General features: G+C 34.4%; 1 pseudogene; it reads right to left on the reverse strand.

The window, feature by feature from the left end:
- LOC123927592 overlaps nt 1-14540 on the reverse strand; it is a 161713-nt pseudogene extending 147173 nt beyond the window's left edge.
- Nucleotides 14541-15164: the final 624 nt, after the last annotated feature.

The following is a 15164-nucleotide window of genomic DNA, read 5'->3' on the forward strand; positions in this document are numbered from 1 at the left end:
TAGTGTATAGAAACACAACAGATTTTTGTATATTAAGTTTGAATCCTGCAACTTGACAGAATTTATTAGTTTTTTGTTTTTTGTTTTTTGTTTGTTTGGGTGCAGTCCCCAGGGCAGTTCATATATAATACCATGTCATCTTCAAATAGTGACAGTTTTACTTCTTTTCCAATTTGCATGTTTTATATTTCTTTGTCTTGCCTAAATTCCAATAATGTGTTGATTTAAAGTGGCAGGAGTGGGCATCTTTTTCTTGTTCTTGATCTTAGAGGAAAACTTACAGCTTTTCACTGTTGAGTATATCACCTGTGAGTTTTCTATAGATGGCTTATATAATATTGAGGTTCATTCCTTCTATACCCACTTTGTTGAGAGCTTTTATCATAAATAGATGTTGAATTTTGTCAAATGCTTTGACTGTATCTATTAAGATGATCATATGATTTTTATCCTTTATTTTGTTAATGTGGTGTATCATGTTAATTTATTTGTGAGCATTGAATCATTTTTGCATCCCTGGAATAAATTCAGAGGATCATGGTGCATGACCGTGATGTGTAATTAATGTATCATTGAACTTGGTTTGCTAATATTTTGATGAGAATTTTTGAATCTATGTTCATCACAGATGTTGGTTTTCACCTAGAACCAACTCTACAGCAGGGATTAGGAAATACTTTCTGTAGAAGGCCAAATAGTAAATGTTTCAGGTTTTTTAGACCACATATGGTCTCTGTTACATATTTTCTGCCTACACACTGCTCTTTGCTGATCCTTGAATGAGGTAATTTTACTTTGCTATGCATAATAAAATAAATTCTTAATGATTGTATAGAATACAAATAAATAACACGTTTACTAGACTAATACTTTTGTAAAATATCTATTCCTGGACAAGGTGATAAATTTTCCCACATATATGCATATTTACCTAGCTTCATTAGATTTATTCACAGTGCCTTGTCACTTTAAATGTGTGATGAGCCACTGGACCACAGAGCCCCCTTTCCTATTAGTTCATATATTTTTTGGATTACTTCACATCAGTTATGTTTTGAGGAACATGAAGAACATGGGCTACAGTCCTTGTAGCTTCCATTTCTGTCTGTTCTTGGTCACTTATTGGTAGTACCATCTTGGACAATTAAATTTAGTTTACTATATTTATCTCAGATTCCTCATCTGTCAAAAATGATTAAGTTGTACAACCAAGCTTGTAGTGTTTATTTATGTATTTGAGAGACAGAGATCACAAGTAGACAGAGAGGCAGGCCGAGAGAGGCGGGGGGAAGCAGGCTCCCTGCTGAGTAGAGAGCCTCAAGACCCTGGGATCATGACCTGAGCCGAAGGCAGAGGCTTTAACCCACTGAGCCACCCAGGTACCACATGAAGTCCCCAACACTTTTGAGGAAGTCTTGTCTTACAGAAAATGAGAGGATTGAAAAGTCATCTTGAGAACTGGCAGTGTCCAATTCAAAAATCTGAGGAAGAAAAATGACACAATTTTGTCAAAAATTAGCTACTTTACCAAATTCTGTATCCCTGAATTCAGGGTTTTGGTTGTATTATTGGTTTATAACCTTAACTATTAATTATGATAAATGTAGAAGATATTTAGATATTAGATAATAAGAAACACCAATACATTAGTTCAGAAAAAAAATTCTCTGGAAGGTGATGCTCTTCATGATATTGAAATTTAAATTCTAAGTATGATGGGCTAAGTCTTATACCTTGTTGACTAGCACTAGCATAGTGACAGTGGCATCTGTCAAGCATTGATCCAACATGCATTCAAAATCAACTGATACTCATATTTCAATCGTCAAAGAAATTATTCTTTTGGCATTATTCCTTTTGGTATATTTAATAATATCTTATTTCATTGTACATCAAAAAGTAAATAGACATTCTGAAAGCCCTATTTTACCTAAACTTCAAATGTATGGGTTCCTAAAAAATATGTTAAATAATAAATGTTATTTATTTATTTATGTTAAAAAATATGTTAAATATGTTAAATAATAACAATCTCAGTTATTACAATAATGATATTGGTTGTCTTCTACCATAGCTGCAAACTTAATGATTTCAAACAATAATTTAATGTTTAGTGTTCTGTGGAACAGTTACAACTTGACTGGAATAGTCTAGATTTCAGGCTTCAAACTTCAGATTGGATTTGAATCTGTTCTTTATGTCTCTTATTCTGGAATTTCTGGAACAACATTTTGGAAACAGAATTTTCCCAGAGCATATGGAATGCCTCATGTAACCCATACTGTGATAATGATTATTTGGTTACTGTAAAATAATGATTATTTGGTTACTGTATTTATTGCAGATCATTAGTGCACAAGAGGAAACCTCCAAACGCATCCTTTTCAAGCTTCCAGTATTAATATGTCATTGGCCAAAGCAAGTTACATTTCAAAACTCAGAATCCAATGGTAGGGATAGAAATTCTGACCGAAGGAATATGTGTCAAAACTACAAATATATATCTTGTAATGCCATCTTGATGGTCACATAATCTTTTAAATCTTGCGGGTCTTGGAAGCTCTTTGTCTCTCCATCCATTCTGAATGTCAGCCTTGCTGGATAAAGTATTATTCTTGGATGCATGTTCTTCTCATTTAGTGCCCAGAGTATGTCTTGCCAACCCTTTCTGGCTTGCCAGGTTTCTGTGGACATCTCTGAAGTTATTCTTATGGTCCTTCCTCTGTACATAAGGAATCTCTTCCTCCTAGCTGCCCCTAAGACATCCTCTCTGAATTTATGATTCATGAATTTCACAATTAAGTGTCTGGAGGTCTCTAGACTCATTGATCTTGGGAGGTGTCCTCTCTGCCTCTAGGACAGGAATACTTGTTCCATTCCCCAGATTAGGGAAATTTTCATCCAGTATTTGTTCAACTATATCTTCAAGTCTTCTCTCTCTCTCCACCCGCTCAGGGATCTCAATAAATTCTGACATCGGAATGTTTTGTGGCATCTTAATTTCCCTAATTCTGTTTTCATGGCTTCTGAGCTGTTTGTTCCATGCCTCCTCCTGATCCTTCATTTCTATCAATTTGTCTTTCAGATCACTAATTCAATCTTCTGCCTCATTTACTCTAGCTATTAGAGTATTTAGATTAGATTGGATCTCATTAATGGCATTTGTAAATTCTGCCAGATCAGCTCTCACTTCCACACTTAGAGATTCTCTGTTGCTGCTAATGGTCTTCTCCAACCTAGCCATTGCCTGGATAATTGTTACCCTGAATTCCATTTCTAACATATTGTTTTTGTTCATATCCAATAATTCTGTGGCAGAGGTCACAGTCTCTGAATTTTTTCTCTGTTGGGTGTTCCTCCTCCTAGCCATTTTGGTGAGAAGTAGTTGAGGGGATGTACAGCTGAATATATCAACCATGATCCAGTCAAGGAGCACCTTGGAAAGTTTCAGAGCAATTGGAAGTCACCATCAAAAAGAAAGAAAAAGAAAAAAGAAGAGAGGAAAAAAAAAGAAAGAAAGAAAAACCCAGCCAAAAGTATGATTTATAAGGTACATAAACAAAAATGAACAAAAAGACAGACAAAAGTAAAAGAAATAAAAAAGCAGTCAAAATGAACCCCAAGAATAAGAATTATATAGTACAAAAACAAATACACAGAAACATTTACAGAAGAATAAGATGGGAAGGTGGTTATAAACCCTCAATGTGGGCGAGGAAGATTACTTCAGTTCTTCCTGAGTGTATCCTGTTATCTTCATTAAAGGACTCAACTTTGCAGAGATACAGGGAAATTAAAACTCATATATATATAGGGGTAGTATTGAATAGGGAAAAAGGATTACCTTGAAGCTTATATCTATAACAGACACATGAAAAAATGTTCATCATCATTAGCCATCAGGGAAATTCAAATCAAAACCACATTGAGATACCACCTGACACCAGTTAGAATGGCCAAAATTAACAGGACAGGAAACAACGTGTGTTGGAGAGGATGAGGAAAAAGGGGAACCCTCTCACACTGTTGGTGGGAATGCACGTTGGTGTAACCACTCTGGAAAACAGTGTGGAGGTTCCTCAAAAAATTAAAAATAGAGCTACCCTATGACCCAACAATTACACTACTGGATATTTACCCCAAAGATACAAATATAGTGAAAAGAAGGGCTATCTGTACCCCAACATTCATAGCAACAATGGCCACAATTGCCAAACTATGAAAAGAACCAAGATGCCCTTAAACAGACAAATGGATAAAAAAGATATGGTCCATATATACAATGGAATATTATGCCTCCATCAGAAAGGATGAATACTCAACTTTTTTATCAACATGGATGGGACTGGAGGAGATTATGCTGAGTGAAATGAGTCAAGCAGAGAAAGGCAGTTATCATATAGTTTCACTTACTTTTGGAGCATAAGGAATAACATGGAGGACATAAGGAGAAGGAAAGGAAAAGTGAATTAGGGTAAATTGGAGGAGGAGATGAAGCATGAGAGACTGTGGACTCTGAGAAACACAAGAGGGTTTTGGAGGGGAGAGGGTTGAGGGAATGGGTGAGCCTGGTGGTGGGTATTAAGGAGGGCACATATTGCATGGAGCACTGGGTGTGGTACATAAACAATGATTCTTGGAATACTGAAAAAAAAAAAAAAAACACAAATGTATAATACTACCTTGGAGAGTAAGATATCTGGACCAATAATTGATTCAACTACAACACAGGATCTCTTGCCCACATCTCCTCAGCTTGTTCCTTAGGTACTTCCCTTGTGTTCATCCATAAATTATCAATATTCTCTTTCATTATGATCAACAAAATGGATCAGACTGCCCTTTTTCTAATAAATAATGCAGTATCTAAGAACACATGTTAAATATCAAAACTGGCATAAATAAGAGTTGTTTGTTTCCTTGTTTGTTTAATTCATGACAACAATTCAGGAAATAGGTATATTTTAATCTAAACTCAGTAGGAGGGTTGCCTGGGTGGCTCAGTCATTTAAGCATCTGCCTTTGGCTCAAGTCATGATCCCAGAGTCCTGGGACAGAGCCCCAAAGTGTTGGGCTCCCTGCTCAGTAGGGAGTTGGTTTCCCCTTTCCCTCTGCTGCTCCCCCTGCTTGTGCTCTTTAATAAAAAAAAATAAATAAATAAATAAAAAACTTTAAAAAATAAAAAAACAAATTAAAAATAATAAATAAACAAATGAAGCAAAGTAGGATCCTGCACTTTTTCATGGCCTGTGTCTCTAGCATGGTACTGTTTATGGACTTTGCCATTCTCTACATCCCCATTTGTGGGATTTTTGTCATCAAGTATAGTCCTTGCTTTTAAAATTTGTCATGTGTGTTCAGTGATTTCTGTTGCATGAAAAGATAAGAGTTCATTGAGTCACTAAATATATACTAAGCACTTACATATGTTTGATGTAATGTAAGTCATTGACTTCTGTGTTTTCTCTTCATTATACATTTGTCATGTAGTGGACATTAGATGGATTCCCTAGTGAGATATGCACAGTTTTAAATTTAAGAGTCTCTGCTTATTAGATATGTGCCTTTGGGAAACATATTTAAACTTCTCCCTTTCTTTATGCATAAAATGAGAATTATAAATCTATTTCATAATGTTTTGTTACTACTAAATAAGTTATATAAATCATATGGTCTGATGTTCACTACATTTAGTTACTAAACTTTTTTCTCATTCTTCAGTAGATTTAACAATATTTTCACTGCTCTTCAACAACAATAATCAAAAAATCCAAGAATCTGTTTTTACATCAAGTTTGTCCTTATGTAAGTTCTGGCTATAAATTTATCTCTTTTATTAAAATTAAAGTTTCATAATATTCATTTTTTTCTTTTAAAATCCTCTGCTTAAACATACTAAATGTGATCCTTTTTATATTCTCTGAACTTTTGATCTAATGATTGCATGAAAACTGTACAAAATTATGACGACTTTTTGGTAGTTTGAATAATGTTATTTTTCTAGCTTATTTTATGCCTGATGTTCAAAAAAGATAATTTTATAACTATCACAAAATGACACATTATTTTTAATTAAAGTTAAATAGTTGAATCAATTGATTTTTGGAAAATGCTATTCTATTCCTGAAAGAATAGTGGTCTTTATCAACAAAACATTATAGTCTATTTTTCTTACATTATAGTATATCTTTCTTATTGTACTTTCCTGAGCAGTTTCACAGAAGAATTGAGGTACAAATGAATAAAACATGTGTTTATCACAGTGGATGAAGGAAAAATGACAAGTTTCACATCTTCTCTCCTTGGTAGCTGTCAGACAGGGGAGGAGTCGAGACGGTCAGAAAATGGAATGACCCATCAAAGAATTGCATTTAGAAGTAATTTTTTTTTTTGGCTTTACTAAAAAGTTTTTTAAATCATACTACAAATGAGAATAAAGACAGAGACTCCAAATGTATAGGAGCTTTTAATTATATGCATCCTCAAAATTTAGCCATTATTGAGGAAAAACTGAAAAAATCATATATTTTCATTATATAGTCTATCATGTATACTTTTCGGATTGAAATAACAGCAAATATTAAAACATGTAAAGCCTCATGCCCAATTCTGTTTGGAATTTTAAGTACACAGCTCAAACCTGAGTTAGGAAATAAAATTGTAGTAGTTAGAACTCTGCAAGCTTGGGGAAAATGTACAAGGATATACTTGGGTACAAGGGAAATTACGATGAAAGAGTCAAAAAAGAATATTTACTAATAAATACTCATGAGAAAAACGGAGTTAAGGAAGCAACGTGATGTGTTCAGTTGTGGTCTATTAGTGATTAAAAATCCCTACTAATATTTAAAAATTATAATAAGTGCTCACAGGACAGGAAGGTATTAATCACAAACTAGAAAGAAAATTTTTGTTTTATAACAAAAAGCAAAAAGAATATTCACATTTAAAGGTACATCATTATACTTTAAGGTGAGAATTGTCTACTTATTGTATGGACAAGCTATTTCGTACTGTCTACTTGATATGGTCAAAGACATTGAGAAGTCTCTCAAAAAGGTCATAACTTTTAGTCTAACTGACACATTCCCATGAAACTATTTTTCTCAAATACCTTGTAAAGTATACAGTTTGGAAGTATGTAGGGGCACCTGGATGGTTCAGTCATTGGGCATCTGCCTTCGGCTCAGGTCATGATCCCAGGGTCCTGGGATTGAGTCCCACATAGGGCTCCCTGCTCAGCAGGAAGCCTGCTTCTCACTCTCCCTCTGCTGCTCCCCTGCTTGTGTTTCTTCTTTCTCTGTGTTTTTCTCTGTCAAATAAATAAAAGCTTAAAAAAAAAAAGGAAAAAAAGTATGCAATAAAAGAGAAAAATTAAATATGTAATATATATTTTATATATGTTTTATATATAATTATATATATAATTTAGGTAAGAGAAGAGATACCTGATGAATTCTTACTACTGTTCATCAGGTATATGAGGGTTTCAATGTAGAGGGTGGGGAGAGTGCAATGATCATATTTTTCATTTATGAGTAACTGAGAGTCATTGGAATTGCTAGAAGAAGGTTAAGTATACTGAAGGACTTGAAAATCTGTTATTGGGGAGCTAAATAACCTGTAGGCCCTTGGCTTTTTAATGTATATGTTAATTTAGATAGAAATTTGCTTATAGGCAGAGAAACTGAATTATCTGCCAATTCCCTTTTACTTTAGTGATTGATCTGCATATAAAGAAATTTAGGGTACTGTTGGATTAACTTGCTCAATTTTCTCCTTACAAATCAGAGAGTTAAGCCCTTATTTTATGTGTAAACTATTTTAATATGCAAAGGTACCAGCACAAACCCTCCTAAATGTTGTTATGAAGCCATAGCAAGGAAACATATGGGACACATTACTAAAAAGTTATAAAAAAGAATCTAAAGCATAGCATCGTTCCTTAACTCTCAGGATACATTTAAAGTTGGTTTTTAAATGGCTATAACACAAAGTGGCAATAAAGTAATGGAAGATTATGCACTTTTATGAGTGTCCTGATGCGAGGTGTACTGTGCTCACAAAGTACAGGATTATATATTTCCCATGGCTTTCAGGAGAGTCATGGATTCTATGACTTAAAAAGTTGATTAATACCTGGAGATTTTTGCATTTACTATGAAATAAGCAAAGGTAGGATGACTCAATTATAATCACCTTATTGTCAGGTGCAAGAGTAATTTATATAAATTCCGAAGGAAGTGAATATGGTAATTAACAACCACAGACCCTTAAAAACTTTAGTACTCCAAATTCCATTAGGACAAAACACGCAATAAAGATGAGGTTAGGAAAAAAACCCCAAACACTATTTGATTCAAAACATTACTAAACATTAAAATGTATAGTGTAAACGTTTATACCAATTGTTATTAAAATCAGTTTATGAATTTAAATACTATTTTGTCTCCCAAATATATATTTTACACAGAATTCCATCCTCTGAGCTCTCATTATTTCTTTCTATTCTTTCTTGATTACTATATGTGTTCTCACAGCATCAGGCTATATGCAGACAGGTTGCCTTTGAGCTTCATTTCCATGACATTTCTCACATTTATATTAAGGTTTGTCTCCACTGCCACTCTCTCACTGGATTTTCACTGGTTTTAATGAGGTTGATCACATGTGTGCACACACATGCGCACATACATTTTCTTTCCTTCTCTGATTAAAGACTCTACGGTATCTATATTTCATCTGAATTAGACTTCTGTGACAATTTTTGATCATCTTATCTCATTACTTTATATTCTTGAAATATCCCTTTTCCTATTCTCTGACATAAAGTGTATGAATCTCACCCATTCAAATTCCTTCAGGAAGACTTAGAGAAGGAATATCCCCTGTCTTTTGTGTTAATACATTATTTTGCATTGAATATTTTATTATACTTTCCACATTCCGCCTACATTTCAATGCTATTGTGCTTACCTCTGATCTTAGATTGTAACTATTTAAGATAATCTTTTCATCCTTGTATTTACCAAAAAAAAAAAATGTACTTAGTACATATTTGCTGAATTGCAGTGGAAGAGAAAATTGAAACAAGCAAAACAAGCAGAACTTCAGTGATTTGGATAGAATTGTATCATTTAACACTGTCAACAATGAACCTGAGTGCTTAAATTATTTGCATAGTATTTTGGGGGGCATGTATTCAACAAACACTGATAAGTATATATACTGTGCCAAGAACTATGTCACTGCTGGGATACAAAGAGCTCAAAACTCTTCCATACGTGGAAAAATGAAGCATGCAAACAGTCAGTAACAGTGCAATGCTATAAAGACAATGAGACCATCAGGCATTGGATCATCTGGTGGCAGAGAGGAAGGAGTTCCTATTTCTGTCAGGGGTGTCAGGGCCCAGAGGAGTTCACAGTAGTATTACATATGAACTCCAGACATTTTTCAGCTTTTTACCAGATAGAAATTCTGAAGTAATCAATAATTTTAAAGGCCTCCATAAATATTAAATCAGTCATTTTTAGAATATGATCTTGAATAGCTACAAAAAGAACAACTCAATTGTTGAAGATAATGAGTAAATAAAATATTGAGAATCCAAAATGTCTTAAAGTTGATTTTAAAAATGGAAAAAGGGGGCACCTGGGTAGCTCAGTTGGTTAAGTGTCTGTCTTCAGCTGAGGTCATGTGCCCAAGTCTCAGGATAGAGCCCCATGTCCAGCTCCCTGCTCCACGGGGAGCCTGCTTCTCCCTCTGCCCCTTACCCAGCTTGTGCTTTCTCTCTTATTCACTTTCTATCTCTCTCAAATAAATAAATAAAATCTTTTAAAAAAACGGAAAAAGAATTTCTTACACCACACACAAAAATCAACTGAAAATGGATTAAAGACTTAAAAATAATACCTAAAACTTTAAAAATCCTTGAAAAAAACATAGAGGAAAAACCTTTCAATGTTGGTCATGACAATGATTTCTTGGATTTAACACACAAAAAGCACAGACAAGAAAACCAAATATAGCAAGTGGACTATATCAAACTAAAAGCTTCTGTACAGCAATCAACAGATTGAAAAGGGAACCTGTGGAATGGTAGAAAATATTTGCAAACCATCTATCTGACAAGGAGTTACTATCCAAAATATGTAGGAACCCCTTACTACTCAGTGGTGAAAAAGTAAACAAACAAAACAAACACTCCACAAACAAACCACAAATAACCTGATTAAAAAATGGACAAAGGACTTAGAGATTATTTCTCCAAAGAATAATATAAATTGTTAACACATATATGAAAAGGGGCTCATTCATTAATTATCAAAGAAATGAAAATCAAAACCACTACGGGTTGTTACCTCAAACCTGTTATGATCCCCATAATAAAAAATGGCAAATGCTGGTGAGGTTATAGAGGAATTGGAACCCTTCTATACTGTCTTTGGGAATGTGAAGTAGACCAATTACTGTGGAAAGCAGTATGGAGTTTCCTCAAAAAGTTAAAACTAGATCTACCATATGATCCAGTAATCCCCACTTCTGGATATGTAAATCAAATCCAACATATAAAAATGGATGTGATAAACATAAAGCAGTGTTTAGAGAGTAATTTATAGCATAACATTGAATACTAATGCGAAAAAGAGAGAGGTCTAATGTTAGTAATTGAGCTTTGCCTTAAGAAAGTAGAGAAAGAAAAGTCAATTATAACTAAATCAAGGAAAAGAAAGGAGTAAAATTAATATGAGGAAAAATAAATGAAATTGAAAACACAAAACATTATAAAAAATGGAAATAAGAGCTGCTTCTTTAAGAAAATGGATAAATTGATAAACCTCTAAACTACATTGACAAAGAGAGAAAACATCAATTATATATATTGATAATTAAAGATCAGACATTACTATTATCTCTATAGAGATTAACAGAATAATAAGGAAATACTAAGAACAAAAATGCCCATAAGTTCAACAACTAAGATGAAACGAACCAATTCCTTAAGGACATAAGCTGCTAAAACTCAGTTAAGAAGGAATAATCTAAACATCTGCATATCTATTCAAGAAATTGAATCTGTAAACTAAAAGTGTCCATAAATAAGGTCTTCCCAAACAGGTGGTTTCAGTGACACATTTACTGAATATTTAGGGTGGAAATATTACCAGCCTGTGCAATCTCAGCTGGACAATAGAGGAGGCCATGGTAGGGAGTGGAAGAGGAAATGGAAGAGGGATATTGATGAAAAGTAAAGTGATTTAATGGGAAGCTTTCTTATTCTTACCAACAGATAGAAATTGTTAGAACCTTACAAATTAGAGGGAACTTTCTTTTTTCCTCAGATGTATCAAAATCATGGTATTACCCTTGCTGTGACTATGCAGATGCTTTTCCCTCATATTCATGTGGTTAATCTTCTTGTTTTATTTGGGTCTCTGCTCAAAGGTCACCTCCTCAGAGAAGCTCACCCTGAAACCCTCCGTAGAATAGTCATGCAAAATTTTCTTACCACTTAATTGACTTTATTAGGATTTAGCACACTGATCATTATCTCAGATCACATTATGTATGATTTACTATGAAAACTATTTTACTTATGCTAATAGTGTAATCTGCCTTATTTGATAGAGAGGTTTCATGTTTGTTCATTGCTGTTCATGTTTATCTTTCTCATTTCTGCTTTTTGGCTGAAGGATATAGGTAGACTTTGCAGATATTGTTGGACTGTATCTTGGTCAAAAGCATATAAAAATGACAATTAGGTTCACACAATCATTTTAGAGAGGCAAACTGTCTTTACAGACTTTCTGGTAAATTGGTATGTGATTTGGGAACTGTGGCTCATCTTCACAATGGGGAAACTTTGGGTTGCCCCCAAGTGCTTTTCTCCAAATGGCTCTAAGCATTGGCCAAAGCATTGGGCTAACATCTACTGAGTTCAACTCTGTTTCTTTTCTTTTCTTTTTTTTTTTATTTTATTTTATTGATTTGACAGACAGAAATTACAAGTAGGCAGAGAGGCAGGCAGAGAGAGAGGAGGAAGCAGGCTCCCTGCGGAGCAGAGAGCCCGATGCGGGGCTCGATCCCAGGACCCTGAGATCATGACCTGAGCCGAAGGCAGAGGCTTTAACCCACTGAGCCACCCAGGCGCCCCTCAACTCTGTTTCTATCAGTGCCAAACATTTTCTAATTACTTGCTCAAACAGTCCTCAAGCCTACCCCACTCTCTAAAGTGTGCATTCTATCAGGGCTGGAATTCTCTCACAATATTTTAAATATTTTCTCTACACATCCTTGAGACCCTTCTGGTCTTTTCAATGTACTAAAGACAATGTGATATTTTTGAAATGCATATTTAATCAAGCAAACCCTTGATAAAACTCGGATAACTCAGATTATAATAATAAAATTTTGGAGACAACCTCAAGTTCAAATTTCCAGACAGGGCTTGGCCATAGTGGAGTGCGAAGGAGGTGACATGAAGACTCAAATCGACCGGGGCTTTATTCAATTGTACAGTTATCTTGAGTACTTCTATTAAACTCTTTAAGGTTTCATTTTCCTTATGGGTAAAATAATACATATCATGCTGTTAGATGTGGGGATTAAGCCAAGTAACTTAAAGGCCAAAGTAACATAAAGTCCTCAGTTACAGTGATTTCTGTTCTTACATTATAATGAGACACCTGTTAGTTTTATGAAGTAGGGTAGTGTGTATGTCAGAATGTTCACCATCAGGGTGGGCTTACTTTTCTCTGCAGTTGTACCACCTATGCTGTGTGAGAAAGCGTGGTACTTTGATTGCCTGTGGTCTGCCTAGAGCTCCTGACAGAGCTGATGTAACTAGTAAACTTATACCGAGCTGAGAAATTTAAAAGGACAATAAACTCCAGCTAAGTTTATTACCTCTTAGTCTCACCATTTCAATTTTATAGAAAAAAGAAAGTATCTTTCTAACTTAAGACTAAATTGATAGGAACAAGCGAAGCCAAATAATTCTTCAGTATTATTGAATAACATGATTGTCAGTTGTGTCACAAGACTTAACCAGATATAAAGTAAAAAGCTCTAGATAATTCTTTATATGAGGTTTAGTTAAAATATATTTAAAAATGGCATTGGTTAAACAGAGGCTTTGGTGGCCATGAGAATTATTCTTATAGTACTAATGCAGGTTTCAAAGAATCTTAGGCACTGAACCAATTCTAATGATATATTAATTTTCAATATAGTACAATGTACAAGAAATCAGTAATAACTTTATTAATGTAAAAAATAGTAACAGTTTTGTTTGAATATTCCATTGACTCAGCTAGATCCTTTTCTCCTTGTTTTTATAAGTTTTGGCACAAACATTGACTAGAAACAACTTTTTTTTAATTTAACTTATTTATTTGACACAGAGAGAGAGATCCCAAGTAGGCAGAAAGGCAGGCAAAGAAAGAGGGGGAAGCAGGCTCCCCGCTGAGCAGAGAGTCCAATGCAGGGCTCAATCCCAGGACCCTGAGATCATGACCTGAGCCGAAGGGAGAGGCTTAACCCACTGAGCCACCCAGGCGCCCTGACTAGAAACAACTTTTAATTAAAGAGGACTACATATACTGTTAGTTACTTCATTCCACTATATGACCATTCTTTATTAATTTAAATTAATAATTTTAAAAAGTAAAAAGAAATCTATAACATAATGAAAAACTACTCAAATGAGATTATTATTCACTCGATTACATTTGAAATAGCCTGCATGTACATAAATTTATAATAAGAGAACAGTTAGAAAATTTTTAAATTATTCTTAGTCTTCAAGGACAAGTTTACAAAAGAAAAAAAATGTATAAGTTTGGCATGTTAAGAGAATATATATACATTATATTCTCTTAACATGCCAAAGTAATACATTTGGGAAGAACTGCAAATAGATTTGTGGGTCACATAAGGACACATATTTGATGACATAATAAGGAATTATGCTGTAATTCAAATCACTACACTTAAAAAACTTCATCAATAATTCATTTCATCCATTCATTCAAAATAGAAATGGGCAGCAATTTTGAGGAAGGTAATTTTTCCAGGTGTTTGGCATACAGAAATTGATACATTGTTGTTCTTGTCCTTAAAAATGGTTGTTTGGGAATGGCGAACGGATGAGTAATTTATGGCCCTACAGTATGTTGAGTATAAACTCCTCGTGTATAAAATGTGGGTAATAATAGTGTATTTCCTTCAAATGGGACCATGTAAATAAAACTTTAGTACAGAACATATTAAGAGAAAGTTCTCACTTATGGTTAATATTAAAGATGAATGCAAGAGATCTAGCTTATACAGGGAAGGTTGACTTTCTGGAAAGCACAGTGAGAGAAAACTGAATACCATATTATGATTCTCTTCCAAATCCTTGGAGCCAGCCATCATTAATTTTTCTCTTTTTATCATAGTCCACTTCCAATTTGTTAGTAAGTCCTGTTAGTTCTACCTTCAAATTCTGACCTCGTCTTACCCTTTTCTATTAACATCTTGTTCAAAGTCACCATCGTTTTCCCCCTGGATTACTGATACCACTGTTTTAACTCTTACCCTGTAGAGACTATTTTACATTCAGCAGCCAGAATACTCTGATGAAGTATTAATCATTTTATGGCAATTTCCCTTCATCAAACCCGCAAATTGGTCTACTCCATTGCAGAGCATGTGACTTGCACCTTTCTCCTTCATGGTTTGACCTCATTTCCTAATTCCCTCTCTTTATTCACCAGCTAAAGTCAACCTGGTCTCCTTTACTATTCCTTGAACATGAACACACGTCCTTGCCAAGACATTTAATGCTCACTGCCTGGATGCTGTTCTTCCAGATAGCTGCCTGACTCCCTCTGCTGCGTCAGCTTTTTAGATCCTTATTCATTTTTTGCTTCCTCACAAAGATGTTTCCAACCCACTTTATTGTAAATTGTTGGTTCCCTCTTACCTAAAACCCATCATGGTTTTTGTCTTTTTTGTTGCTTTATTTTTCTCATGATACTTAACCATCTTCTGATGCTTTGAGCACTTATGTGTTATCTGTTTCTCACACTGAAATATAAGCTGCACAATAACAAGAATGTTTGTATCTCTTATTTGCTGCCATATCACCAACAATATTATCACATAGTGCTCAATGA

This window comes from Meles meles, chromosome 17 (genome assembly GCF_922984935.1).
Source record: "Meles meles chromosome 17, mMelMel3.1 paternal haplotype, whole genome shotgun sequence".
Classification (NCBI taxonomy): Eukaryota; Metazoa; Chordata; class Mammalia; order Carnivora; family Mustelidae; genus Meles; species Meles meles.